Raw genomic sequence first — 24,412 nt, forward strand, 5'->3', positions numbered from 1 at the left:
AGGTTTGCTGCCCCGTGTGAGGATCGAACTCACGACCTTCAGATTATGAGACTGACACGCTACCTACTGCGCTAACGAGGCCCTTCTTGAAAAAATATCCAAAAAGAAGAAGAAAAAATATTGATACCGAACTTCAGATTTTTACAGTGATGTTGAAACCACCGTGCCAAAATGTATGTATTGTCTGAAATTCGACAACCCCTGAGAAAAAAAGATTGATTTCATTCTAAAGTAATACATATCGATATGGACCTTACGATGTGGTATCCACCTTGACAAAAGTATGTATTGTGTGAAAGTCCAAAACGACAGTGAATTCATTTTCAGCCAAAACTGTCTTTTTGAAAGGTTTGCTGCCCCGTGTGAGGATCGAACTCACGACCTTCAGATTATGAGACTGACACGCTACCTACTGCGCTAACGAGGCCCTTCTTGTAAAAATATCCAAAATGAAGAAAAAAATATTGATTCCCAAACGTCAGATTTTTACAGTGATGTTGAAACCACCGTGCCAAAATGTATGTATTGTCTGAAATTCGACAACCCCTGAGAAAAAAGATTGATTTCATTCTAAAGTAATACATATCGATATGGACCTTACGATGTGGTATCCACCTTGACAAAAGTATGTATTGTGTGAAAGTCCAAAACGACAATGTATTCATTTTCACCTTCAGCCAACACTGTCTTTTTAAAAAGTTTGCTACCCTGTGTGAGGATCAAACTCACAAACCTTCAGATTATGAGACTGACCAACACTGTCTTTTTGTAAAAATATCCAAAAAAGAAGTTTGCTTCCCGACAGTGATGTTGAAACCACCATGCCAAAAGTCCAAAACGACAGATTCGAACACTGTCTTTTTGAAAGGTTTGCTGCCCCGTGTGAGGATCGAACTCCTTCAGATTATGAGACTGACACGCTACCTACTGCGCTAACGAGGCCCTTCTTGAAAAAATATCCAAAAAGAAGAAGAAAAAATATTGATACCGAACTTCAGATTTTTACAGTGATGTTGAAACCACCGTGCCAAAATGTATGTATTGTCTGAAATTCGACAACCCCTGAGAAAAAAAGATTGATTTCATTCTAAAGTAATACATATCGATATGGACCTTACGATGTGGTATCCACCTTGACAAAAGTATGTATTGTGTGAAAGTCCAAAACGACAGTGAATTCATTTTCACCAAACACTGTCTTTTTGAAAGGTTTGCTGCCCCGTGTGAGGATCGAACTCACGACCTTCAGATTATGAGACTGACACGCTACCTACTGCGCTAACGAGGCCCTTCTTGTAAAAATATCCAAAATGAAGAAAAAAATATCGATTCCCAAACGTCAGATTTTTACAGTGATGTTGAAACCACCGTGCCAAAATGTATGTATTGTCTGAAATTCGACAACCCCTGAGAAAAAAAGATTGATTTCATTCTAAAGTAATACATATCGATATGGACCTTACGATGTGGTATCCACCTTGACAAAAGTATGTATTGTGTGAAAGTCCAAAACGACAATGTATTCATTTTCACCTTCAGCCAACACTGTCTTTTTAAAAAGTTTGCTACCCTGTGTGAGGATCAAACTCACAAACCTTCAGATTATGAGACTGACAATAACAAGGCCCTTCTTGAAAAATATCCAAAAAGATATCGATTTTCAGATTTTGACAGTGATGTTGAAACCACCATGCCACCTTCAGCCAACACTGTCTTTTTGAAAGGTTTGCTGCCCCGTGTGAGGATCGAACTCACGACCTTCAGATTATGAGACTGACACGCTACCTACTGCGCTAACGAGGCACTTCTTGTAAAAATATCCAAAAATAAGAAGAAAAAATATTGATACCGAACTTCAGATTTTTACAGTGATGTTGAAACCACCGTGCCAAAATGTATGTATGGTCTGAAATTCGACAACCCCTGAGAAAAAAGATTGATTTCATTCTAAAGTAATACATATCGATATGGACCTTACGATGTGGTATCCACCTTGACAAAAGTATGTATTGTGTGAAAGTCCAAAACGACAGTGAATTCATTTTCATCAGCCAACACTGTCTTTTTGAATGGTTTGCTGCCCCGTGTGAGGATCGAAATCACGACCTTCAGATTATGAGACTGACACGCTACCTACTGCGCTAACGAGGCCCTTCTTGTAAAAATATCCAAAATGAAGAAAAAAATATCGATTCCCGAACGTCAGATTTTTACAGTGATGTTGAAACCACCGTGCCAAAATGTATGTATTGTCTGAAATTCGACAACCCCTGAGAAAAAAGATTGATTTCATTCTAAAGTAATACATATCGATATGGACCTTACGATGTGGTATCCACCTTGACAAAAGTATGTATTGTGTGAACGTACAAAATAACAGTGAATTCATTTTCAGCCAACACTATATTTTTGAAAGGTTTGCTGCCCCGTGTGAGGATCGAACTCACGACCTTCAGATTATGAGACTGACGCGCTACCTACTGCGCTAACGAGGCCCTTCTTGTAAAAATATCCAAAATGAAGATATGGACCTTACGATGTGGTATCCACCTTGGCAAAAGTATGTATTGTCTGAACGTACAAAATAACAGTGAATTCATTTTCACTTCATCCTGTGCCAACACTGTCTTTTTGAAAGCTTAGCTGCCCCGTGTGAGGATCGAACTCACGACCTTCAGATTATGAGACTGACGCGCTACCTACTGCGCTAACGAGGCCCTTCTTGTAATAATATCCAAAAAGAAGAAGAAAAAATATTAATACCGAACTTCAGATTTTTACAGTGATGTTGAAACCACCGTGCCAAAATGTATGTATGTTCTGAAATTCGACAACCCCTGAGAAAAAAGATTGATTTCATTCTAAAGTAATACATATCGATATGGACCTTACGATGTGGTATCCACCTTGACAAAAGTATGTATTGTGTGAAAGTACAAAACGACAGTGAATTCCTTATCAGCCAACACTGTCTTTTTGAATGGTTTGCTGCCCCGTGTGAGGATCGAAATCACAACCTTCAGATTATGAGAGTGACACGCTACCTACTGCGCTAACGAGGCCCTTCTTGTAAAAATATCCAAAATGAAGAAAAAAATATCGATTCCCGAACGTCAGATTTTTACAGTGATGTTGAAACCACCGTGCCAAAATGTATGTATTGTCTGAAATTCGACAACCCCTGAGAAAAAAAGATTGATTTCATTCTAAAGTAATACATATCGATATGGACCTTACGATGTGGTATCCACCTTGACAAAAGTATGTATTGTGTGAAAGTCCAAAACGACAATGTATTCATTTTCACCTTCAGCCAACACTGTCTTTTTAAAAAGTTTGCTACCCTGTGTGAGGATCAAACTCACAAACCTTCAGATTATGAGACTGACACGCTACCTACTGCGCTAACAAGGCCCTTCTTGTAAAAATATCCAAAAAGAAGAAAAAAAAATATCGATACCGACTTCAGATTTTGACAGTGATGTTGAAACCACCATGCCAAAAGTCCAAAACGACAGTCAATTCCTTTTCAGCCAACACTGTCTTTTTGAAAGGTTTGCTGCCCCGTGTGAGGATCGAACTCACGACCTTCAGATTATGAGACTGACACGCTACCTACTGCGCTAACGAGGCCCTTCTTGTAAAAATATCCAAAAAGAAGAAGAAAAAATATTGATACCGAACTTCAGATTTTTACAGTGATGTTGAAACCACCGTGCCAAAATGTATGTATGGTCTGAAATTCGACAACCCCTGAGAAAAAAAGATTGATTTCATTCTAAAGTAATACATATCGATATGGACCTTACGATGTGGTATCCACCTTGACAAAAGTATGTATTGTGTGAAAGTCCAAAACGACAGTGAATTCCTTATCAGCCAACACTGTCTTTTTGAATGGTTTGCTGCCCCGTGTGAGGATCGAAATCACAACCTTCAGATTATGAGACTGACACGCTACCTACTGCGCTAACGAGGCCCTTCTTGTAAATATCCAAAATGAAGAAAAAAAAATATCGATTCCCGAACGTCAGATTTTTACAGTGATGTTGAAACCACCGTGCCAAAATGTATGTATTGTCTGAAATTCGACAACCCCTGAGAAAAAAAGATTGATTTCATTCTAAAGTAATACATATCGATATGGACCTTACGATGTGGTATCCACCTTGACAAAAGTATGTATTGTGTGAAAGTCCAAAACGACAATGTATTCATTTTCACCTTCAGCCAACACTGTCTTTTTAAAAGTTTGCTACCCTGTGTGAGGATCAAACTCACAAACCTTCAGATTATGAGACTGACACGCTACCTACTGCGCTAACAAGGCCCTTCTTGTAAAAATATCCAAAAAGAAGAAAAAAAAATATCGATACCGACTTCAGATTTTGACAGTGATGTTGAAACCACCATGCCAAAAGTCCAAAACGACAGTCAATTCCTTTTCAGCCAACACTGTCTTTTTGAAAGGTTTGCTGCCCCGTGTGAGGATCGAACTCACGACCTTCAGATTATGAGACTGACACGCTACCTACTGCGCTAACGAGGCCCTTCTTGAAAAAATATCCAAAAAGAAGAAAAAAAATATTGATACCGAACTTCAGATTTTTACAGTGATGTTGAAACCACCGTGCCAAAATGTATGTATTGTCTGAAATTCGACAACCCCTGAGAAAAAAGATTGATTTCATTCTAAAGTAATACATATCGATATGGACCTTACGATGTGGTATCCACCTTGACAAAAGTATGTATTGTGTGAAAGTCCAAAACGACAGTGAATTCATTTTCACCAAACATTGTCTTTTTGAAAGGTTTGCTGCCCCGTGTGAGGATCGAACTCACGACATTCAGATTATGAGACTGACACGCTACCTAATGCGCTAACGAGGCCCTTCTTGTAAAAATATCCAAAATGAAGAAAAAAATATCGATTCCCAAACGTCAGATTTTTACAGTGATGTTGAAACCACCGTGCCAAAATGTATGTATTGTCTGAAATTCAACAACCCCTGAGAAAAAAAGATTGATTTCATTCTAAAGTAATACATATCGATATGGACCTTACGATGTGGTATCCACCTTGACAAAAGTATGTATTGTGTGAAAGTACAAAATAACAGTGAATTCATTTTCACTTCATCTTCAGCCAACACTGTCTTTTTGAAAGGTTTGCTGCCCCGTGTGAGGATCGAACTCACGACCTTCAGATTATGAGACTGACACGCTACCTACTGCGCTAACGAGGCACTTCTTGTAAAAATATCCAAAAATAAGAAGAAAAAAATATTGATACCGAACTTCAGATTTTTACAGTGATGTTGAAACCACCGTGCCAAAATGTATGTATGGTCTGAAATTCGACAACCCCTGAGAAAAAAAGATTGATTTCATTCTAAAGTAATACATATCGATATGGACCTTACGATGTGGTATCCACCTTGACAAAAGTATGTATTGTGTGAAAGTCCAAAACGACAGTGAATTCCTTATCAGCCAACACTGTCTTTTTGAATGGTTTGCTGCCCCGTGTGAGGATCGAAATCACGACCTTCAGATTATGAGAGTGACACGCTACCTACTGCGCTAACGAGGCCCTTCTTGTAAAAATATCCAAAATGAAGAAAAAATATCGATTCCCGAACGTCAGATTTTTACAGTGATGTTGAAACCACCGTGCCAAAATGTATGTATTGTCTGAAATTCGACAACCCCTGAGAAAAAAAGATTGATTTCATTCTAAAGTAATACATATCGATATGGACCTTACGATGTGGTATCCACCTTGACAAAAGTATGTATTGTGTGAAAGTACAAAATAACAGTGAATTCATTTTCAGCCAACACTATATTTTTGAAAGGTTTGCTGCCCCGTGTGAGGATCGAACTCACGACCTTCAGATTATGAGACTGACGCGCTACCTACTGCGCTAACGAGGCCCTTCTTGTAAAAATATCCAAAATGAAGATATGGACCTTACGATGTGGTATCCACCTGGCAAAAGTATGTATTGTCTGAACGTACAAAATAACAGTGAATTCATTTTCACTTCATCCTGTGCCAACACTGTCTTTTTGAAAGCTTAGCTGCCCCGTGTGAGGATCAAACTCACGACCTTCAGATTATGAGACTGACGCGCTACCTACTGCGCTAACAAGGCCCTTCTTGTAAAAATATCCAAAAAGAAGAAAAAAATATTAATACCGAACTTCAGATTTTTACAGTGATGTTGAAACCACCGTGCCAAAATGTATGTATGTTCTGAAATTCGACAACCCCTGAGAAAAAAAAGATTGATTTCATTCTAAAGTAATACATATCGATATGGACCTTACGATGTGGTATCCACCTTGACAAAAGTATGTATTGTGTGAAAGTACAAAACGACAGTGAATTCATTATCAGCCAACACTGTCTTTTTGAAAGGTTTGCTGCCCCGTGTGAGGATCGAACTCACGACCTTCAGATTATGAGACTGACACGCTACCTACTGCGCTAACGAGGCCCTTCTTGTAAAAATATCCAAAATGAAGAAAAAATATCGATTCCCGAACGTCAGATTTTTACAGTGATGTTGAAACCACCGTGCCAAAATGTATGTATTGTCTGAAATTCGACAACCCCTGAGAAAAAAAGATTGATTTCATTCTAAAGTAATACATATCGATATGGACCTTACGATGTGGTATCCACCTTGACAAAAGTATGTATTGTGTGAACGTACAAAATAACAGTGAATTCATTTTCACTTCATCCTGTGCCAACACTGTCTTTTTGAAAGCTTAGCTGCCCCGTGTGAGGATCGAACTCACGACCTTCAGATTATGAGACTGACGCGCTACCTACTGCGCTAACGAGGCCCTTCTTGTAAAAATATCCAAAAAGAAGAAGAAAAAATATTAATACCGAACTTCAGATTTTTACAGTGATGTTGAAACCACCGTGCCAAAATGTATGTATGTTCTGAAATTCGACAACCCCTGAGAAAAAAAGATTGATTTCATTCTAAAGTAATACATATCGATATGGACCTTACGATGTGGTATCCACCTTGACAAAAGTATGTATTGTGTGAAAGTACAAAACGACAGTGAATTCCTTTTCAGCCAACACTGTCTTTTTGAATGGTTTGCTGCCCCGTGTGAGGATCGAAATCACAACCTTCAGATTATGAGAGTGACACGCTACCTACTGCGCTAACGAGGCCCTTCTTGTAAAAATATCCAAAATGAAGAAAAAATATCGATTCCCGAACGTCAGATTTTTACAGTGATGTTGAAACCACCGTGCCAAAATGTATGTATTGTCTGAAATTCGACAACCCCTGAGAAAAAAGATTGATTTCATTCTAAAGTAATACATATCGATATGGACCTTACGATGTGGTATCCACCTTGACAAAAGTATGTATTGTGTGAAAGTCCAAAACGACAATGTATTCATTTTCACCTTCAGCCAACACTGTCTTTTTAAAAAGTTTGCTACCCTGTGTGAGGATCAAACTCACAAACCTTCAGATTATGAGACTGACACGCTACCTACTGCGCTAACAAGGCCCTTCTTGTAAAAATATCCAAAAAGAAGAAAAAAAAATATCGATACCGACTTCAGATTTTGACAGTGATGTTGAAACCACCATGCCAAAAGTCCAAAACGACAGTCAATTCCTTTTCAGCCAACACTGTCTTTTTGAAAGGTTTGCTGCCCCGTGTGAGGATCGAACTCACGACCTTCAGATTATGAGACTGACACGCTACCTACTGCGCTAACGAGGCCCTTCTTGAAAAAATATCCAAAAAGAAGAAGAAAAAATATTGATACCGAACTTCAGATTTTTACAGTGATGTTGAAACCACCGTGCCAAAATGTATGTATTGTCTGAAATTCGACAACCCCTGAGAAAAAAGATTGATTTCATTCTAAAGTAATACATATCGATATGGACCTTACGATGTGGTATCCACCTTGACAAAAGTATGTATTGTGTGAAAGTCCAAAACGACAGTGAATTCATTTTCAGCCAACACTGTCTTTTTGAAAGGTTTGCTGCCCCGTGTGAGGATCGAACTCACGACCTTCAGATTATGAGACTGACACGCTACCTACTGCGCTAACGAGGCCCTTCTTGTAAAAATATCCAAAATGAAGAAAAAAATATCGATTCCCAAACGTCAGATTTTTACAGTGATGTTGAAACCACCGTGCCAAAATGTATGTATTGTCTGAAATTCAACAACCCCTGAGAAAAAAGATTGATTTCATTCTAAAGTAATACATATCGATATGGACCTTACGATGTGGTATCCACCTTGACAAAAGTATGTATTGTGTGAAAGTCCAAAAACAGTGAATTCATTTTCACCTTCAGCCAACACTGTCTTTTTGAAAGGTTTGCTGCCCCGTGTGAGGATCGAACTCACGACCTTCAGATTATGAGACTGACACGCTACCTACTGCGCTAACGAGGCCCTTCTTGTAAAAATATCCAAAATGAAGAAAAAATATCGATTCCCAAACGTCAGATTTTTACAGTGATGTTGAAACCACCGTGCCAAAATGTATGTATTGTCTGAAATTCAACAACCCCTGAGAAAAAAGATTGATTTCATTCTAAAGTAATACATATCGATATGGACCTTACGATGTGGTATCCACCTTGACAAAAGTATGTATTGTGTGAAAGTACAAAATAACAGTGAATTCATTTTCACTTCATCTTCAGCCAACACTGTCTTTTTGAAAGGTTTGCTGCCCCGTGTGAGGATCGAACTCACGACCTTCAGATTATGAGACTGACACGCTACCTACTGCGCTAACGAGGCACTTTTTGTAAAAATATCCAAAAATAAGAAGAAAAAATATTGATACCGAACTTCAGATTTTTACAGTGATGTTGAAACCACCGTGCCAAAATGTATGTATGGTCTGAAATTCGACAACCCCTGAGAAAAAAAGATTGATTTCATTCTAAAGTAATACATATCGATATGGACCTTACGATGTGGTATCCACCTTGACAAAAGTATGTATTGTGTGAAAGTCCAAAACGACAGTGAATTCCTTATCAGCCAACACTGTCTTTTTGAATGGTTTGCTGCCCCGTGTGAGGATCGAAATCACGACCTTCAGATTATGAGAGTGACACGCTACCTACTGCGCTAACGAGGCCCTTCTTGTAAAAATATCCAAAATGAAGAAAAAATATCGATTCCCGAACGTCAGATTTTTACAGTGATGTTGAAACCACCGTGCCAAAATGTATGTATTGTCTGAAATTCGACAACCCCTGAGAAAAAAGATTGATTTCATTCTAAAGTAATACATATCGATATGGACCTTACGATGTGGTATCCACCTTGACAAAAGTATGTATTGTGTGAACGTACAAAATAACAGTGAAATCATTTTCAGCCAACACTATATTTTTGAAAGGTTTGCTGCCCCGTGTGAGGATCGAACTCATGACCTTCAGATTATGAGACTGACGCGCTACCTACTGCGCTAACGAGGCCCTTCTTGTAAAAATATCCAAAATGAAGATATGGACCTTACGATGTGGTATCCACCTTGGCAAAAGTATGTATTGTCTGAACGTACAAAATAACAGTGAATTCATTTTCACTTCATCCTGTGCCAACACTGTCTTTTTGAAAGCTTAGCTGCCCCGTGTGAGGATCGAACTCACGACCTTCAGATTATGAGACTGACGCGCTACCTACTGCGCTAACAAGGCCCTTCTTGTAAACCTCCAAAAATCCAAAAGAAAAAAATATTAATACCGAACTTCAGATTTTTACAGTGATGTTGAAACCACCGTGCCAAAATGTATGTATGTTCTGAAATTCGACAACCCCTGAGAAAAAAAGATTGATTTCATTCTAAAGTAATACATATCGATATGGACCTTACGATGTGGTATCCACCTTGACAAAAGTATGTATTGTGTGAAAGTCCAAAACGACAGTGAATTCCTTATCAGCCAACACTGTCTTTTGAATGGTTTGCTGCCCCGTGTGAGGATCGAAATCACAACCTTCAGATTATGAGAGTGACACGCTACCTACTGCGCTAACGAGGCCCTTCTTGTAAAAATATCCAAAATGAAGAAAAAAATATCGATTCCCGAACGTCAGATTTTTACAGTGATGTTGAAACCACCGTGCCAAAATGTATGTATTGTCTGAAATTCGACAACCCCTGAGAAAAAAAGATTGATTTCATTCTAAAGTAATACATATCGATATGGACCTTACGATGTGGTATCCACCTTGACAAAAGTATGTATTGTGTGAAAGTCCAAAACGACAATGTATTCATTTTCACCTTCAGCCAACACTGTCTTTTTGAAAAAGTTTGCTGCCCTGTGTGAGGATCGAACTCACAAACCTCCAGATTATGAGACTGACGCGCTACCTACTGCGCTAACAAGGCCCTTCTTGAAAAATTATCCAAAAAGAAGAAGAAAAAATATTGATACCGAACTTCAGATTTTTACAGTGATGTTGAAACCACCGTGCCAAAATGTATGTATTGTCTGAAATTCGACAACCCCTGAGAAAAAAAGATTGATTTCATTCTAAAGTAATACATATCGATATGGACCTTACGATGTGGTATCCACCTTGGCAAAAGTATGTATTGTCTGAACGTACAAAATAACAGTGAATTCATTTTCACTTCATCCTGTGCCAACACTGTCTTTTTGAAAGCTTAGCTGCCCCGTGTGAGGATCGAACTCACGACCTTCAGATTATGAGACTGACGCGCTACCTACTGCGCTAACGAGGCCCTTCTTGTAAAAATATCCAAAAAGAAGAAGAAAAATATTAATACCGAACTTCAGATTTTTACAGTGATGTTGAAACCACCGTGCCAAAATGTATGTATGTTCTGAAATTCGACAACCCCTGAGAAAAAAGATTGATTTCATTCTAAAGTAATACATATCGATATGGACCTTACGATGTGGTATCCACCTTGACAAAAGTATGTATTGTGTGAAAGTACAAAACGACAGTGAATTCCTTATCAGCCAACACTGTCTTTTTGAATGGTTTGCTGCCCCGTGTGAGGATCGAAATCACAACCTTCAGATTATGAGAGTGACACGCTACCTACTGCGCTAACGAGGCCCTTCTTGTAAAAATATCCAAAATGAAGAAAAAAATATCGATTCCCGAACGTCAGATTTTTACAGTGATGTTGAAACCACCGTGCCAAAATGTATGTATTGTCTGAAATTCGACAACCCCTGAGAAAAAAGATTGATTTCATTCTAAAGTAATACATATCGATATGGACCTTACGATGTGGTATCCACCTTGACAAAAGTATGTATTGTGTGAAAGTCCAAAACGACAATGTATTCATTTTCACCTTCAGCCAACACTGTCTTTTTAAAAGTTTGCTACCCTGTGTGAGGATCAAACTCACAAACCTTCAGATTATGAGACTGACACGCTACCTACTGCGCTAACAAGGCCCTTCTTGTAAAAATATCCAAAAAGAAGAAAAAAAAATATCGATACCGACTTCAGATTTTGACAGTGATGTTGAAACCACCATGCCAAAAGTCCAAAACGACAGTCAATTCCTTTTCAGCCAACACTGTCTTTTTGAAAGGTTTGCTGCCCCGTGTGAGGATCGAACTCACGACCTTCAGATTATGAGACTGACACGCTACCTACTGCGCTAACGAGGCCCTTCTTGAAAAAATATCCAAAAAGAAGAAGAAAAAATATTGATACCGAACTTCAGATTTTTACAGTGATGTTGAAACCACCGTGCCAAAATGTATGTATTGTCTGAAATTCGACAACCCCTGAGAAAAAAGATTGATTTCATTCTAAAGTAATACATATCGATATGGACCTTACGATGTGGTATCCACCTTGACAAAAGTATGTATTGTGTGAAAGTCCAAAACAACAGTGAATTCATTTTCACCTTCAGCCAACACTGTCTTTTTAAAAAGTTTGCTACCCTGTGTGAGGATCAAACTCACAAACCTTCAGATTATGAGACTGACACGCTACCTACTGCGCTAACAAGGCCCTTCTTGTAAAAATATCCAAAAAGAAGAAAAAAAAATATCGATACCGACTTCAGATTTTGACAGTGATGTTGAAACCACCATGCCAAAAGTCCAAAACGACAGTCAATTCCTTTTCAGCCAACACTGTCTTTTTGAAAGGTTTGCTGCCCCGTGTGAGGATCGAACTCACGACCTTCAGATTATGAGACTGACACGCTACCTACTGCGCTAACGAGGCCCTTCTTGTAAAAATATCCAAAATGAAGAAAAAAATATTGATTCCCAAACTTCAGATTTTTACAGTGATGTTGAAACCACCGTGCCAAAATGTATGTATTGTCTGAAATTCGACAACCCCTGAGAAAAAAAGATTGATTTCATTCTAAAGTAATACATATCGATATGGACCTTACGATGTGGTATCCACCTTGACAAAAGTATGTATTGTGTGAAAGTCCAAAACAACAGTGAATTCATTTTCATTTTTCAGCCAACACTGTCTTTTTGAAAGGTTTGCTGCCCCGTGTGAGGATCGAACTCACGACCTTCAGATTATGAGACTGACACGCTACCTACTGCGCTAACGAGGCCCTTCTTGTAAAAATATCCAAAATGAAGAAAAAAAAATATTGATTCCCAAACTTCAGATTTTTACAGTGATGTTGAAACCACCGTGCCAAAATGTATGTATGGTCTGAAATTCGACAACCCCTGAGAAAAAAGATTGATTTCATTCTAAAGTAATACATATCGATATGGACCTTACGATGTGGTATCCACCTTGACAAAAGTATGTATTGTGTGAAAGTCCAAAACGACAGTGAATTCATTTTCATCAAACACTGTCTTTTTGAAAGGTTTGCTTCCCCGTGTGAGGATCGAAATCACGACCTTCAGATTATGAGAGTGACACGCTACCTACTGCGCTAACGAGGCCCTTCTTGTAAAAATATCCAAAATGAAGAAAAAATATCGATTCCCGAACGTCAGATTTTTACAGTGATGTTGAAACCACCGTGCCAAAATGTATGTATTGTCTGAAATTCGACAACCCCTGAGAAAAAAAGATTGATTTCATTCTAAAGTAATACATATCGATATGGACCTTACGATGTGGTATCCACCTTGACAAAAGTATGTATTGTGTGAACGTACAAAATAACAGTGAAATCATTTTCAGCCAACACTATATTTTTGAAAGGTTTGCTGCCCCGTGTGAGGATCGAACTCACGACCTTCAGATTATGAGACTGACGCGCTACCTACTGCGCTAACGAGGCCCTTCTTGTAAAAATATCCAAAATGAAGATATGGACCTTACGATGTGGTATCCACCTTGGCAAAAGTATGTATTGTCTGAACGTACAAAATAACAGTGAATTCATTTTCACTTCATCCTGTGCCAACACTGTCTTTTTGAAAGCTTAGCTGCCCCGTGTGAGGATCGAACTCACGACCTTCAGATTATGAGACTGACGCGCTACCTACTGCGCTAACGAGGCCCTTCTTGTAAACCTCCAAAAAGAAGAAGAAAAAATATTAATACCGAACTTCAGATTTTTACAGTGATGTTGAAACCACCGTGCCAAAATGTATGTATGTTCTGAAATTCGACAACCCCTGAGAAAAAAAGATTGATTTCATTCTAAAGTAATACATATCGATATGGACCTTACGATGTGGTATCCACCTTGACAAAAGTATGTATTGTGTGAAAGTACAAAACGACAGTGAATTCCTTATCAGCCAACACTGTCTTTTTGAATGGTTTGCTGCCCCGTGTGAGGATCGAACTCACGACCTTCAGATTATGAGACTGACACGCTACCTACTGCGCTAACGAGGCCCTTCTTGTAAAAATATCCAAAATGAAGAAAAAAAAATCGATTCCCGAACGTCAGATTTTTACAGTGATGTTGAAACCACCGTGCCAAAATGTATGTATTGTCTGAAATTCGACAACCCCTGAGAAAAAAGATTGATTTCATTCTAAAGTAATACATATCGATATGGACCTTACGATGTGGTATCCACCTTGACAAAAGTATGTGTATTGTGTGAAAGTCAAAATCAACAGTTCTTGAAAAATTCATTTTCACCAAAATAACAGTGAATTCATTTTCAGCCAACACTGTCTTTTTGAAAGGTTTTGCTGCCCCGTGTGAGGATCGAACTCACGACCTTCAGATTATGAGACTGACACGCTACCTACTGCGCTAACAAGGCCCTTCTTGTAAAAATATCCAAAAAGAAGAAGAAAAAATATTAATACCGAACTTCAGATTTTTACAGTGATGTTGAAACCACGTGCCAAAATGTATGTATGTTCTGAAATTCGACAACCCCTGAGAAAAAAGATTGATTTCATTCTAAAGTAATACATATCGATATGGACCTTACGATGTGGTATCCACCTTGACAAAAGTATGTATTGTGTGAAAGTCCAAAACGACAGTGAATTCCTTTTCATCAGCCAACACTGTCTTTTTGAAAGGTTTGCTGCCCCGTGTGAGGATCGAACTCACGACCTTCAGATTATGAGACTGACACGCTACCTACTGCGCTAACGAGGCCCTTCTTGTAAAAATATCCAAAATGAAGAAAAAATATCGATTCCCGAACGTCAGATTTTTACAGTGATGTTGAAACCACCGTGCCAAAATGTATGTATTGTCTGAAATTCGACAACCCCTGAGAAAAAAAGATTGATTTCATTCTAAAGTAATACATATCGATATGGACCTTACGATGTGGTATCCACCTTGACAAAAGTATGTATTGTGTGAAAGTCCAAAACGACAGTGTATTCATTTTCACCTTCAGCCAACACTGTCTTTTTAAAAGGTTTGCTGCCCTGTGTGAGGATCAAACTCACAACCTTCAGATTATGAGACTGACACGCTACCTACTGCGCTAACGAGGCCCTTCTTGTAAAAATATCCAAAATGAAGAAAAAAATATCGATACCGAACTTCAGATTTTTACAGTGATGTTGAAACCACCGTGCCAAAATGTATGTATTGTCTGAAATTCGACAACCCCTGAGAAAAAAGATTGATTTCATTCTAAAGTAATACATATCGATATGGACCTTACGATGTGGTATCCACCTTGACAAAAGTATGTATTGTGTGAAAGTACAAAATAACAGTGAATTCATTTTCACTTCATCTTCAGCCAACACTGTCTTTTTGAAAGGTTTGCTGCCCCGTGTGAGGATCGAACTCACGACCTTCAGATTATGAGACTGACGCGCTACCTACTGCGCTAACGAGGCCCTTCTTGTAAAAATATCCAAAAAGAAGAAGAAAAAATATTGATACCGAACTTCAGATTTTTACAGTGATGTTGAAACCACCGTGCCAAAATGTATGTATGGTCTGAAATTCGACAACCCCTGAGAAAAAAGATTGATTTCATTCTAAAGAAATACATATCGATATGGACCTTACGATGTGGTATCCACCTTGACAAAAGTATGTATTGTGTGAAAGTCCAAAACGACAGTGAATTCATTTTCATCAGCCAACACTGTCTTTTTGAAAGGTTTGCTGCCCCGTGTGAGGATCGAAATCACGACCTTCAGATTATGAGACTGACACGCTACCTACTGCGCTAACGAGGCCCTTCTTGTAAAAATATCCAAAATGAAGAAAAAAATATCGATTCCCGAACGTCAGATTTTTACAGTGATGTTGAAACCACCGTGCCAAAATGTATGTATTGTCTGAAATTCGACAACCCCTGAGAAAAAAAGATTGATTTCATTCTAAAGTAATACATATCGATATGGACCTTACGATGTGGTATCCACCTTGACAAAAGTATGTATTGTGTGAAAGTCCAAAACGACAGTGAATTCATTTTCACCTTCAGCCAACACTGTCTTTTTTTGAAAGGTTTGCTGCCCCGTGTGAGGATCGAACTCACGACCTTCAGATTATGAGACTGACGCTACCTACTGCGCTAACGAGGCCCTTCTTGTAAAAATATCCAAAAAGAAGAAAAAAAATATTGATACCGACTTCAGATTTTTACAGTGATGTTGAAACCACCGTGCCAAAATGTATGTATCGTCTGAAATTCGACAACCCCTGAGAAAAAAGATTGATTTCATTCTAAAGTAATACATATCGATATGGACCTTACGATGTGGTATCCACCTTGACAAAAGTATGTATTGTGTGAAAGTACAAAATAACAGTGAATTCATTTTCACCCAACACTGTCTTTTTGAAAGGTTTGCTGCCCCGTGTGAGGATCGAACTCACGACCTTCAGATTATGAGACTGACACGCTACCTACTGCGCTAACGAGGCCCTTCTTGTAAAAATATCCAAAAAGAAGAAGAAAAAATATTGATACCGAACTTCAGATTTTTACAGTGATGTTGAAACCACCGTGCCAAAATGTATGTATGGTCTGAAATTCGACAACCCCTGAGAAAAAAAGATTGATTTCATTCTAAAGTAATACATATCGATATGGACCTTACGATGTGGTATCCACCTTGACAAAAGTATGTATTGTGTGAAAGTCCAAAACGACAGTGAATTCATTTTCAGCCAACACTGTCTTTTTGAAAGGTTTGCTGCCCCGTGTGAGGATCGAACTCACGACCTTCAGATTATGAGACTGACACGCTACCTACTGCGCTAACGAGGCCCTTCTTGTAAAAATATCCAAAATGAAGAAAAAAATATAGATTCCCGAACGTCAGATTTTTACAGTGATGTTGAAACCACCGTGCCAAAATGTATGTATTGTCTGAAATTCGACAACCCCTGAGAAAAAAAGATTGATTTCATTCTAAAGTAATACATATCGATATGGACCTTACGATGTGGTATCCACCTTGACAAAAGTATGTATTGTGTGAAAGTCCAAAATGACAGTGAATTCATTTTCACCTTCAGCCAACACTGTCTTTTTGAAAGGTTTGCTGCCCCGTGTGAGGATCGAACTCACGACCTTCAGATTATGAGACTGACGCGCTACCTACTGCGCTAACGAGGCCCTTCTTGTAAAAATATCCAAAATGAAGAAAAAAATATTGATACCGAACTTCAGATTTTTACAGTGATGTTGAAACCACCGTGCCAAAATGTATGTATTGTCTGAAATTCGACAACCCTGAGAAAAAAGATTGATTTCATTCTAAAGTAATACATATCGATATGGACCTTACGATGTGGTATCCACCTTGACAAAAGTATGTATTGTGAAAGTCAAAATAACAGTGAATTCATTTTCACTTCATCCTGCCAACACTGTCTTTTTGAAAGCTTTGCTGCCCCGTGTGAGGATCGAACTCACGACCTTCAGATTATGAGACTGACGCGCTACCTACTGCGCTAACGAGGCCCTTCTTGTAAAAATATCCAAAAAGAAGAAAAAAATATTAATACCGAACTTCAGATTTTTACAGTGATGTTGAAACCACCGTGCCAAAATGTATGTATGTTCTGAAATTCGACAACCCCTGAGAAAAAAGATTGATTTCATTCTAAAGTAATACATATCGATATGGACCTTACGATGTGGTATCCACCTTGACAAAAGTATGTATTGTGTGAAAGTCAAAACGACAGTGAATTCCTTTTCAGCCAACACTGTCTTTTTGAAAGGTTTGCTGCCCCGTGTGAGGATCGAACTCACGACCTTCAGATTATGAGACTGACACGCTACCTACTGCGCTAACGAGGCCCTTCTTGTAAAAATATCCAAAATGAAGAAAAGAATATCGATTCCCGAACGTCAGATTTTTACAGTGATGTTGAAACCACCGTGCCAAAATGTATGTATTGTCTGAAATTCGACAACCCCTGAGAAAAAAAGATTGATTTCATTCTAAAGTAATACATATCGATATGGACCTTACGATGTGGTATCCACCTTGACAAAAGTATGTATTGTGTGAAAGTCCAAAACGACAATGTATTCATTTTCACCTTCAGCCAACACTGTCTTTTTAAAAGTTTGCTGCCCTGTGTGAGGATCAAACTCACAAACCTTCAGATTATGAGACTGACACGCTACCTACTGCGCTAACAAGGCCCTTCAAAAAGATTATGAGATTTTGACAGTGATGTTGAAACCACCATGCCAAAAGTCCAAAACGACAGTCACCTACTGTCTTTTTGAAAGGTTTGCTGCCCCGTGTGAATCGAACTCACGGATTATGAGACCCTTACTGCTTGTAAAAATATCCAAAAAGAAGAAGAAAAAATATTGATACCGAACTTCAGATTTTTACAGTGATGTTGAAACCACCGTGCCAAAATGTATGTATTGTCTGAAATTCGACAACCCCTGAGAAAAAAAGATTGATTTCATTCTAAAGTAATACATATCGATATGGACCTTACGATGTGGTATCCACCTTGACAAAAGTATGTATTGTGTGAAAGTCCAAAACGACAGTGAATTCATTTTCACCTTCAGCCAACACTGTCTTTTTGAAAGTTTGCTTTGTGAGGATCAAACTCCAACACTGTCTTTTTGAAAAATATCCAAAAAGGTTTGCTGCCCCCACCATGTGTGACAGTCAATTCCTTTTCAGCCAACACTGTCTTTTTGAAAGGTCTGCCCCTGAGGATCGACTCACGACCTTCAGATTATGAGACTGACACGCTACCTACTGCGCTAACGAGGCCCTTCTTGTAAAAATATCCAAAATGAAGAAAAAAAATATTGATTCCCGAACGTCAGATTTTTACAGTGATGTTGAAACCACCGTGCCAAAATGTATGTATTGTCTGAAATTCGACAACCCCTGAGAAAAAAGATTGATTTCATTCTAAAGTAATACATATCGATATGGACCTTACGATGTGGTATCCACCTTGACAAAAGTATGTATTGTGTGAAAGTCCAAAACAACAGTGAATTCATTTTCACCAAACACTGTCTTTTTGAAAGGTTTGCTGCCCCGTGTGAGGATCGAACTCACGACCTTCAGATTATGAGACTGACACGCTACCTACTGCGCTAACGAGGCCCTTCTTGTAAAAATATCCAAAAAGAAGAAAAAAATATTGATTCCGAACGTCAGATTTTTACAGTGATGTTGAAACCACCGTGCCAAAATGTATGTATGTCTGAAATTCGACAACCCCTGAGAAAAAAGATTGATTTCATTCTAAAGTAATACATATCGATATGGACCTTACGATGTGGTATCCACCTTGACAAAAGTATGTATTGTGTGAAAGTCCAAAACGACAGTGAATTCATTTTCACCTTCAGCCAACACTGTCTTTTTGAAAGGTTTGCTGCCCCGTGTGAGGATCGAAATCACGACCTTCAGATTATGAGACTGACACGCTACCTACTGCGCTAACGAGGCCCTTCTTGTAAAAATATCCAAAATGAAGAAAAAAATATCGATTCCCGAACGTCAGATTTTTACAGTGATGTTGAAACCACCGTGCCAAAATGTATGTATTGTCTGAAATTCGACAACCCCTGAGAAAAAAGATTGATTTCATTCTAAAGTAATACATATCGATATGGACCTTACGATGTGGTATCCACCTTGACAAAAGTATGTATTGTGTGAAAGTACAAAATAACAGTGAAATCATTTTCAGCCAACACTATATTTTGAAAGGTTTGCTGCCCCGTGTGAGGATCGAACTCATGACCTTCAGATTATGAGACTGACGCGCTACCTACTGCGCTAACGAGGCCCTTCTTGTAAAAATATCCAAAATGAAGATATGGACCTTACTGTGGTATCCACCTTGGCAAAAGTATGTATTGTCTGAACGTACAAAATAACAGTGAATTCATTTTCACTTCATCCTGTGCCAACACTGTCTTTTTGAAAGCTTAGCTGCCCCGTGTGAGGATCGAACTCACGACCTTCAGATTATGAGACTGACGCGCTACCTACTGCGCTAACGAGGCCCTTCTTGTAAAAATATCCAAAATAAGAAGAAAAAATATTAATACCGAACTTCAGATTTTTACAGTGATGTTGAAACCACCGTGCCAAAATGTATGTATGTTCTGAAATTCGACAACCCCTGAGAAAAAAGATTGATTTCATTCTAAAGTAATACATATCGATATGGACCTTACGATGTGGTATCCACCTTGACAAAAGTATGTATTGTGTGAAAGTACAAAACGACAGTGAATTCCTTATCAGCCAACACTGTCTTTTTGAATGGTTTGCTGCCCCGTGTGAGGATCGAACTCATGACCTTCAGATTATGAGACTGACGCGCTACCTACTGCGCTAACGAGGCCCTTCTTGTAAAAATATCCAAAATGAAGAAAAAAATATCGATTCCCGAACGTCAGATTTTTACAGTGATGTTGAAACCACCGTGCCAAAATGTATGTATTGTCTGAAATTCGACAACCCCTGAGAAAAAAAGATTGATTTCATTCTAAAGTAATACATATCGATATGGACCTTACGATGTGGTATCCACCTTGACAAAAGTATGTATTGTGTGAAAGTCCAAAACGACAATGTATTCATTTTCACCTTCAGCCAACACTGTCTTTTTAAAAGTTTGCTACCCTGTGTGAGGATCAAACTCACAAACCTTCAGATTATGAGACTGACACGCTACCTACTGCGCTAACAAGGCCCTTCTTGTAAAAATATCCAAAAAGAAGAAAAAAAAATATCGATACCGACTTCAGATTTTGACAGTGATGTTGAAACCACCATGCCAAAAGTCCAAAACGACAGTCAATTCCTTTTCAGCCAACACTGTCTTTTTGAAAGGTTTGCTGCCCCGTGTGAGGATCGAACTCACGACCTTCAGATTATGAGACTGACACGCTACCTACTGCGCTAACGAGGCCCTTCTTGTAAAAATATCCAAAATGAAGAAAAAAATATCGATTCCCAAACGTCAGATTTTTACAGTGATGTTGAAACCACCGTGCCAAAATGTATGTATTGTCTGAAATTCAACAACCCCTGAGAAAAAAAGATTGATTTCATTCTAAAGTAATACATATCGATATGGACCTTACGATGTGGTATCCACCTTGACAAAAGTATGTATTGTGTGAAAGTACAAAATAACAGTGAATTCATTTTCACTTCATCTTCAGCCAACACTGTCTTTTTGAAAGGTTTGCTGCCCCGTGTGAGGATCGAACTCACGACCTTCAGATTATGAGACTGACACGCTACCTACTGCGCTAACGATGCACTTTTTGTAAAAATATCCAAAAATAAGAAGAAAAAAATATTGATACCGAACTTCAGATTTTTACAGTGATGTTGAAACCACCGTGCCAAAATGTATGTATGGTCTGAAATTCGACAACCCCTGAGAAAAAAAGATTGATTTCATTCTAAAGTAATACATATCGATATGGACCTTACGATGTGGTATCCACCTTGACAAAAGTATGTATTGTGTGAAAGTCCAAAACGACAGTGAATTCCTTATCAGCCAACACTGTCTTTTTGAATGGTTTGCTGCCCCGTGTGAGGATCGAAATCACGACCTTCAGATTATGAGACTGACACGCTACCTACTGCGCTAACGAGGCCCTTCTTGTAAAAATATCCAAAATGAAGAAAAAAATATCGATTCCCGAACGTCAGATTTTTACAGTGATGTTGAAACCACCGTGCCAAAATGTATGTATTGTCTGAAATTCGACAACCCCTGAGAAAAAAGATTGATTTCATTCTAAAGTAATACATATCGATATGGACCTTACGATGTGGTATCCACCTTGACAAAAGTATGTATTGTGTGAACGTTAACAGTGAAATCATTTTCAGCCAACACTATATTTTTGAAAGGTTTGCTGCCCCGTGTGAGGATCGAACTCATTCAGATTATGAGACTGACGCGCTACCTACTGCGCTAACGAGGCCCTTCTTGTAAAAATATCCAAAATGAAGATATGGACCTTACGATGTGGTATCCACCTTGGCAAAAGTATGTATTGTCTGAAAGTACAAAATAACAGTGAATTCATTTTCACTTCATCCTGTGCCAACACTGTCTTTTTGAAAGCTTTGCTGCCCCGTGTGAGGATCGAACTCACGACCTTCAGATTATGAGACTGACGCGCTACCTACTGCGCTAACAAGGCCCTTCTTGTAAAAATTGTAAACCTCCAAAAAGAAGAAGAAAAAATATTAATACCGAACTTCAGATTTTTACAGTGATGTTGAAACCACCGTGCCAAAATGTATGTATGTTCTGAAATTCGACAACCCCTGAGAAAAAAAGATTGATTTCATTCTAAAGTAATACATATCGATATGGACCTTACGATGTGGTATCCACCTTGACAAAAGTATGTATTGTGTGAAAGTACAAAACGACAGTGAATTCATTTTCATTCAGCCAACACTGTCTTTTGAAAGGTTTGCTGCCCCGTGTGAGGATCGAACTCACGACCTTCAGATTATGAGACTGACACGCTACCTACTGCGCTAACGAGGCCCTTCTTGTAAAAATATCCAAAATGAAGAAAAAAATATCGATTCCCGAACGTCAGATTTTTACAGTGATGTTGAAACCACCGTGCCAAAATGTATGTATTGTCTGAAATTCGACAACCCCTGAGAAAAAAAGATTGATTTCATTCTAAAGTAATACATATCGATATGGACCTTACGATGTGGTATCCACCTTGACAAAAGTATGTATTGTGTGAAAGTCCAAAACGACAGTGAATTCATTTTCACCTTCAGCCAACACTGTCTTTTTGAAAAGTTTGCTGCCCTGTGTGAGGATCGAACTCACGACCTTCAGATTATGAGACTGACACGCTACCTACTGCGCTAACAAGGCCCTTCTTGTAAAAATATCCAAAAAGAAGAAAAAAAAATATCGATACCGAACTTCAGATTTTTACAGTGATGTTGAAACCACCGTGCCAAAATGTATGTATTGTCTGAAATTCGACAACCCCTGAGAAAAAAAGATTGATTTCATTCTAAAGTAATACATATCGATATGGACCTTACGATGTGGTATCCACCTTGACAAAAGTATGTATTGTGTGAAAGTCCAAAATAACAGTGAATTCATTTTCACTTCATCTTGCCAACACTGTCTTTTTGAAAGGTTTGCTGCCCCGTGTGAGGATCGAACTCACGACCTTCAGATTATGAGACTGACACGCTACCTACTGCGCTAACGAGGCCCTTCTTGTAAAAATATCCAAAAAGAAGAAAAAAAATATTGATACCGAACTTCAGATTTTTACAGTGATGTTGAAACCACCGTGCCAAAATGTATGTATGGTCTGAAATTCGACAACCCCTGAGAAAAAAGATTGATTTCATTCTAAAGTAATACATATCGATATGGACCTTACGATGTGGTATCCACCTTGACAAAAGTATGTATTGTGTGAAAGTCCAAAACGACAGTGAATTCATTTTCAGCCAACACTGTCTTTTTGAAAGGTTTGCTGCCCCGTGTGAGGATCGAACTCACGACCTTCAGATTATGAGACTGACACGCTACCTACTGCGCTAACGAGGCCCTTCTTGTAAAAATATCCAAAATGAAGAAAAAATATCGATTCCCGAACGTCAGATTTTTACAGTGATGTTGAAACCACCTTGCCAAAATGTATGTATTGTCTGAAATTCGACAACCCCTGAGAAAAAGATTGATTTCATTCTAAAGTAATACATATCGATGTGTACCTTCCGATGTGGTATCCACCTTGACAAAAGTATGTATTGTATGAAAGTCCAAAATGACAGTGAATTCATTTTCACCTTCAGCCAACACTGTCTTTTTGAAAGGTTTGCTGCCCCGTGTGAGGATCGGATTATGAGACTGACAACTCAACAACCTTCAAAAATATCCAAAAAGATTATGAGACTGACCACCTACCTACTGCGTCTTTTTGAACGAGGCCTCTTCTTGAGACTGAAAAAATATCCAAAAATATCCAAAAAGAAAAAAAAAATATTGATACCGAACTTCATTTTTACAGTGATGTTGAAACCACCGTGCCAAAATGTATGTATTGTCTGAAATTCGACAACCCCTGAGAAAAAAAGATTGATTTCATTCTAAAGTAATACATATCGATATGGACCTTACGATGTGGTATCCACCTTGACAAAAGTATGTATTGTGTGAAAGTCCAAAACGACAGTGAATTCATTTTCACCTCAGCCAACACTGTCTTTTTGAAAGGTTTGCTGCCCCGTGTGAGGATCGAAATCACGACCTTCAGATTATGAGACTGACACGCTACCTACTGCGCTAACGAGGCCCTTCTTGTAAAAATATCCAAAATGAAGAAAAAAATATCGATTCCCGAACGTCAGATTTTTACAGTGATGTTGAAACCACCATGCCAAAATGTATGTATTGTCTGAAATTCGACAACCCCTGAGAAAAAAAGATTGATTT

The 24,412-nt window shown here is 38.5% G+C and overlaps 36 non-coding genes across 36 annotated transcripts; all 36 read right to left on the minus strand.

Moving 5' to 3' along the window:
* Positions 1-8: 8 nt before the first annotated feature.
* On the minus strand, positions 9-81 carry trnam-cau. Its single transcript has one exon. It is a non-coding gene; the product is annotated as a tRNA-Met (tRNA).
* A 273-nt stretch (positions 82-354) lies between these two features.
* Positions 355-427, minus strand: trnam-cau. Its single transcript has one exon. It is a non-coding gene; the product is annotated as a tRNA-Met (tRNA).
* Positions 428-1,215: 788 nt separating this feature from the next.
* trnam-cau lies at positions 1,216-1,288 on the minus strand. Its single transcript has one exon. It is a non-coding gene; the product is annotated as a tRNA-Met (tRNA).
* A 442-nt stretch (positions 1,289-1,730) lies between these two features.
* On the minus strand, positions 1,731-1,803 carry trnam-cau. Its single transcript has one exon. It is a non-coding gene; the product is annotated as a tRNA-Met (tRNA).
* A 619-nt stretch (positions 1,804-2,422) lies between these two features.
* trnam-cau lies at positions 2,423-2,495 on the minus strand. The gene has a single exon. It is a non-coding gene; the product is annotated as a tRNA-Met (tRNA).
* Positions 2,496-2,644: 149 nt separating this feature from the next.
* trnam-cau lies at positions 2,645-2,717 on the minus strand. The gene has a single exon. It is a non-coding gene; the product is annotated as a tRNA-Met (tRNA).
* An 843-nt stretch (positions 2,718-3,560) lies between these two features.
* Positions 3,561-3,633, minus strand: trnam-cau. The gene has a single exon. It is a non-coding gene; the product is annotated as a tRNA-Met (tRNA).
* Positions 3,634-4,476: 843 nt separating this feature from the next.
* Positions 4,477-4,549, minus strand: trnam-cau. Its single transcript has one exon. It is a non-coding gene; the product is annotated as a tRNA-Met (tRNA).
* Positions 4,550-5,176: 627 nt separating this feature from the next.
* On the minus strand, positions 5,177-5,249 carry trnam-cau. The gene has a single exon. It is a non-coding gene; the product is annotated as a tRNA-Met (tRNA).
* Positions 5,250-5,867: 618 nt separating this feature from the next.
* On the minus strand, positions 5,868-5,940 carry trnam-cau. Its single transcript has one exon. It is a non-coding gene; the product is annotated as a tRNA-Met (tRNA).
* A 493-nt stretch (positions 5,941-6,433) lies between these two features.
* On the minus strand, positions 6,434-6,506 carry trnam-cau. Its single transcript has one exon. It is a non-coding gene; the product is annotated as a tRNA-Met (tRNA).
* Positions 6,507-6,788: 282 nt separating this feature from the next.
* trnam-cau lies at positions 6,789-6,861 on the minus strand. The gene has a single exon. It is a non-coding gene; the product is annotated as a tRNA-Met (tRNA).
* An 842-nt stretch (positions 6,862-7,703) lies between these two features.
* trnam-cau lies at positions 7,704-7,776 on the minus strand. The gene has a single exon. It is a non-coding gene; the product is annotated as a tRNA-Met (tRNA).
* Positions 7,777-8,048: 272 nt separating this feature from the next.
* Positions 8,049-8,121, minus strand: trnam-cau. Its single transcript has one exon. It is a non-coding gene; the product is annotated as a tRNA-Met (tRNA).
* A 275-nt stretch (positions 8,122-8,396) lies between these two features.
* Positions 8,397-8,469, minus strand: trnam-cau. The gene has a single exon. It is a non-coding gene; the product is annotated as a tRNA-Met (tRNA).
* A 281-nt stretch (positions 8,470-8,750) lies between these two features.
* Positions 8,751-8,823, minus strand: trnam-cau. The gene has a single exon. It is a non-coding gene; the product is annotated as a tRNA-Met (tRNA).
* Positions 8,824-10,716: 1,893 nt separating this feature from the next.
* trnam-cau lies at positions 10,717-10,789 on the minus strand. Its single transcript has one exon. It is a non-coding gene; the product is annotated as a tRNA-Met (tRNA).
* Positions 10,790-11,629: 840 nt separating this feature from the next.
* trnam-cau lies at positions 11,630-11,702 on the minus strand. Its single transcript has one exon. It is a non-coding gene; the product is annotated as a tRNA-Met (tRNA).
* Positions 11,703-12,200: 498 nt separating this feature from the next.
* trnam-cau lies at positions 12,201-12,273 on the minus strand. Its single transcript has one exon. It is a non-coding gene; the product is annotated as a tRNA-Met (tRNA).
* A 279-nt stretch (positions 12,274-12,552) lies between these two features.
* trnam-cau lies at positions 12,553-12,625 on the minus strand. The gene has a single exon. It is a non-coding gene; the product is annotated as a tRNA-Met (tRNA).
* A 617-nt stretch (positions 12,626-13,242) lies between these two features.
* On the minus strand, positions 13,243-13,315 carry trnam-cau. Its single transcript has one exon. It is a non-coding gene; the product is annotated as a tRNA-Met (tRNA).
* A 149-nt stretch (positions 13,316-13,464) lies between these two features.
* Positions 13,465-13,537, minus strand: trnam-cau. Its single transcript has one exon. It is a non-coding gene; the product is annotated as a tRNA-Met (tRNA).
* Positions 13,538-13,808: 271 nt separating this feature from the next.
* trnam-cau lies at positions 13,809-13,881 on the minus strand. The gene has a single exon. It is a non-coding gene; the product is annotated as a tRNA-Met (tRNA).
* Positions 13,882-14,535: 654 nt separating this feature from the next.
* trnam-cau lies at positions 14,536-14,608 on the minus strand. The gene has a single exon. It is a non-coding gene; the product is annotated as a tRNA-Met (tRNA).
* A 631-nt stretch (positions 14,609-15,239) lies between these two features.
* Positions 15,240-15,312, minus strand: trnam-cau. Its single transcript has one exon. It is a non-coding gene; the product is annotated as a tRNA-Met (tRNA).
* Positions 15,313-16,281: 969 nt separating this feature from the next.
* trnam-cau lies at positions 16,282-16,354 on the minus strand. Its single transcript has one exon. It is a non-coding gene; the product is annotated as a tRNA-Met (tRNA).
* A 273-nt stretch (positions 16,355-16,627) lies between these two features.
* Positions 16,628-16,700, minus strand: trnam-cau. Its single transcript has one exon. It is a non-coding gene; the product is annotated as a tRNA-Met (tRNA).
* Positions 16,701-16,978: 278 nt separating this feature from the next.
* trnam-cau lies at positions 16,979-17,051 on the minus strand. The gene has a single exon. It is a non-coding gene; the product is annotated as a tRNA-Met (tRNA).
* Positions 17,052-17,326: 275 nt separating this feature from the next.
* On the minus strand, positions 17,327-17,399 carry trnam-cau. The gene has a single exon. It is a non-coding gene; the product is annotated as a tRNA-Met (tRNA).
* A 269-nt stretch (positions 17,400-17,668) lies between these two features.
* Positions 17,669-17,741, minus strand: trnam-cau. Its single transcript has one exon. It is a non-coding gene; the product is annotated as a tRNA-Met (tRNA).
* Positions 17,742-18,962: 1,221 nt separating this feature from the next.
* trnam-cau lies at positions 18,963-19,035 on the minus strand. The gene has a single exon. It is a non-coding gene; the product is annotated as a tRNA-Met (tRNA).
* Positions 19,036-19,873: 838 nt separating this feature from the next.
* On the minus strand, positions 19,874-19,946 carry trnam-cau. The gene has a single exon. It is a non-coding gene; the product is annotated as a tRNA-Met (tRNA).
* Positions 19,947-20,787: 841 nt separating this feature from the next.
* On the minus strand, positions 20,788-20,860 carry trnam-cau. Its single transcript has one exon. It is a non-coding gene; the product is annotated as a tRNA-Met (tRNA).
* A 1,541-nt stretch (positions 20,861-22,401) lies between these two features.
* trnam-cau lies at positions 22,402-22,474 on the minus strand. Its single transcript has one exon. It is a non-coding gene; the product is annotated as a tRNA-Met (tRNA).
* A 633-nt stretch (positions 22,475-23,107) lies between these two features.
* Positions 23,108-23,180, minus strand: trnam-cau. The gene has a single exon. It is a non-coding gene; the product is annotated as a tRNA-Met (tRNA).
* Positions 23,181-23,451: 271 nt separating this feature from the next.
* trnam-cau lies at positions 23,452-23,524 on the minus strand. Its single transcript has one exon. It is a non-coding gene; the product is annotated as a tRNA-Met (tRNA).
* Positions 23,525-24,412: the final 888 nt, after the last annotated feature.

This window comes from Oncorhynchus gorbuscha, linkage group LG11, assembly GCF_021184085.1.
Source record: "Oncorhynchus gorbuscha isolate QuinsamMale2020 ecotype Even-year linkage group LG11, OgorEven_v1.0, whole genome shotgun sequence".
In the NCBI taxonomy this organism is placed as follows: domain Eukaryota; kingdom Metazoa; phylum Chordata; class Actinopteri; order Salmoniformes; family Salmonidae; genus Oncorhynchus; species Oncorhynchus gorbuscha.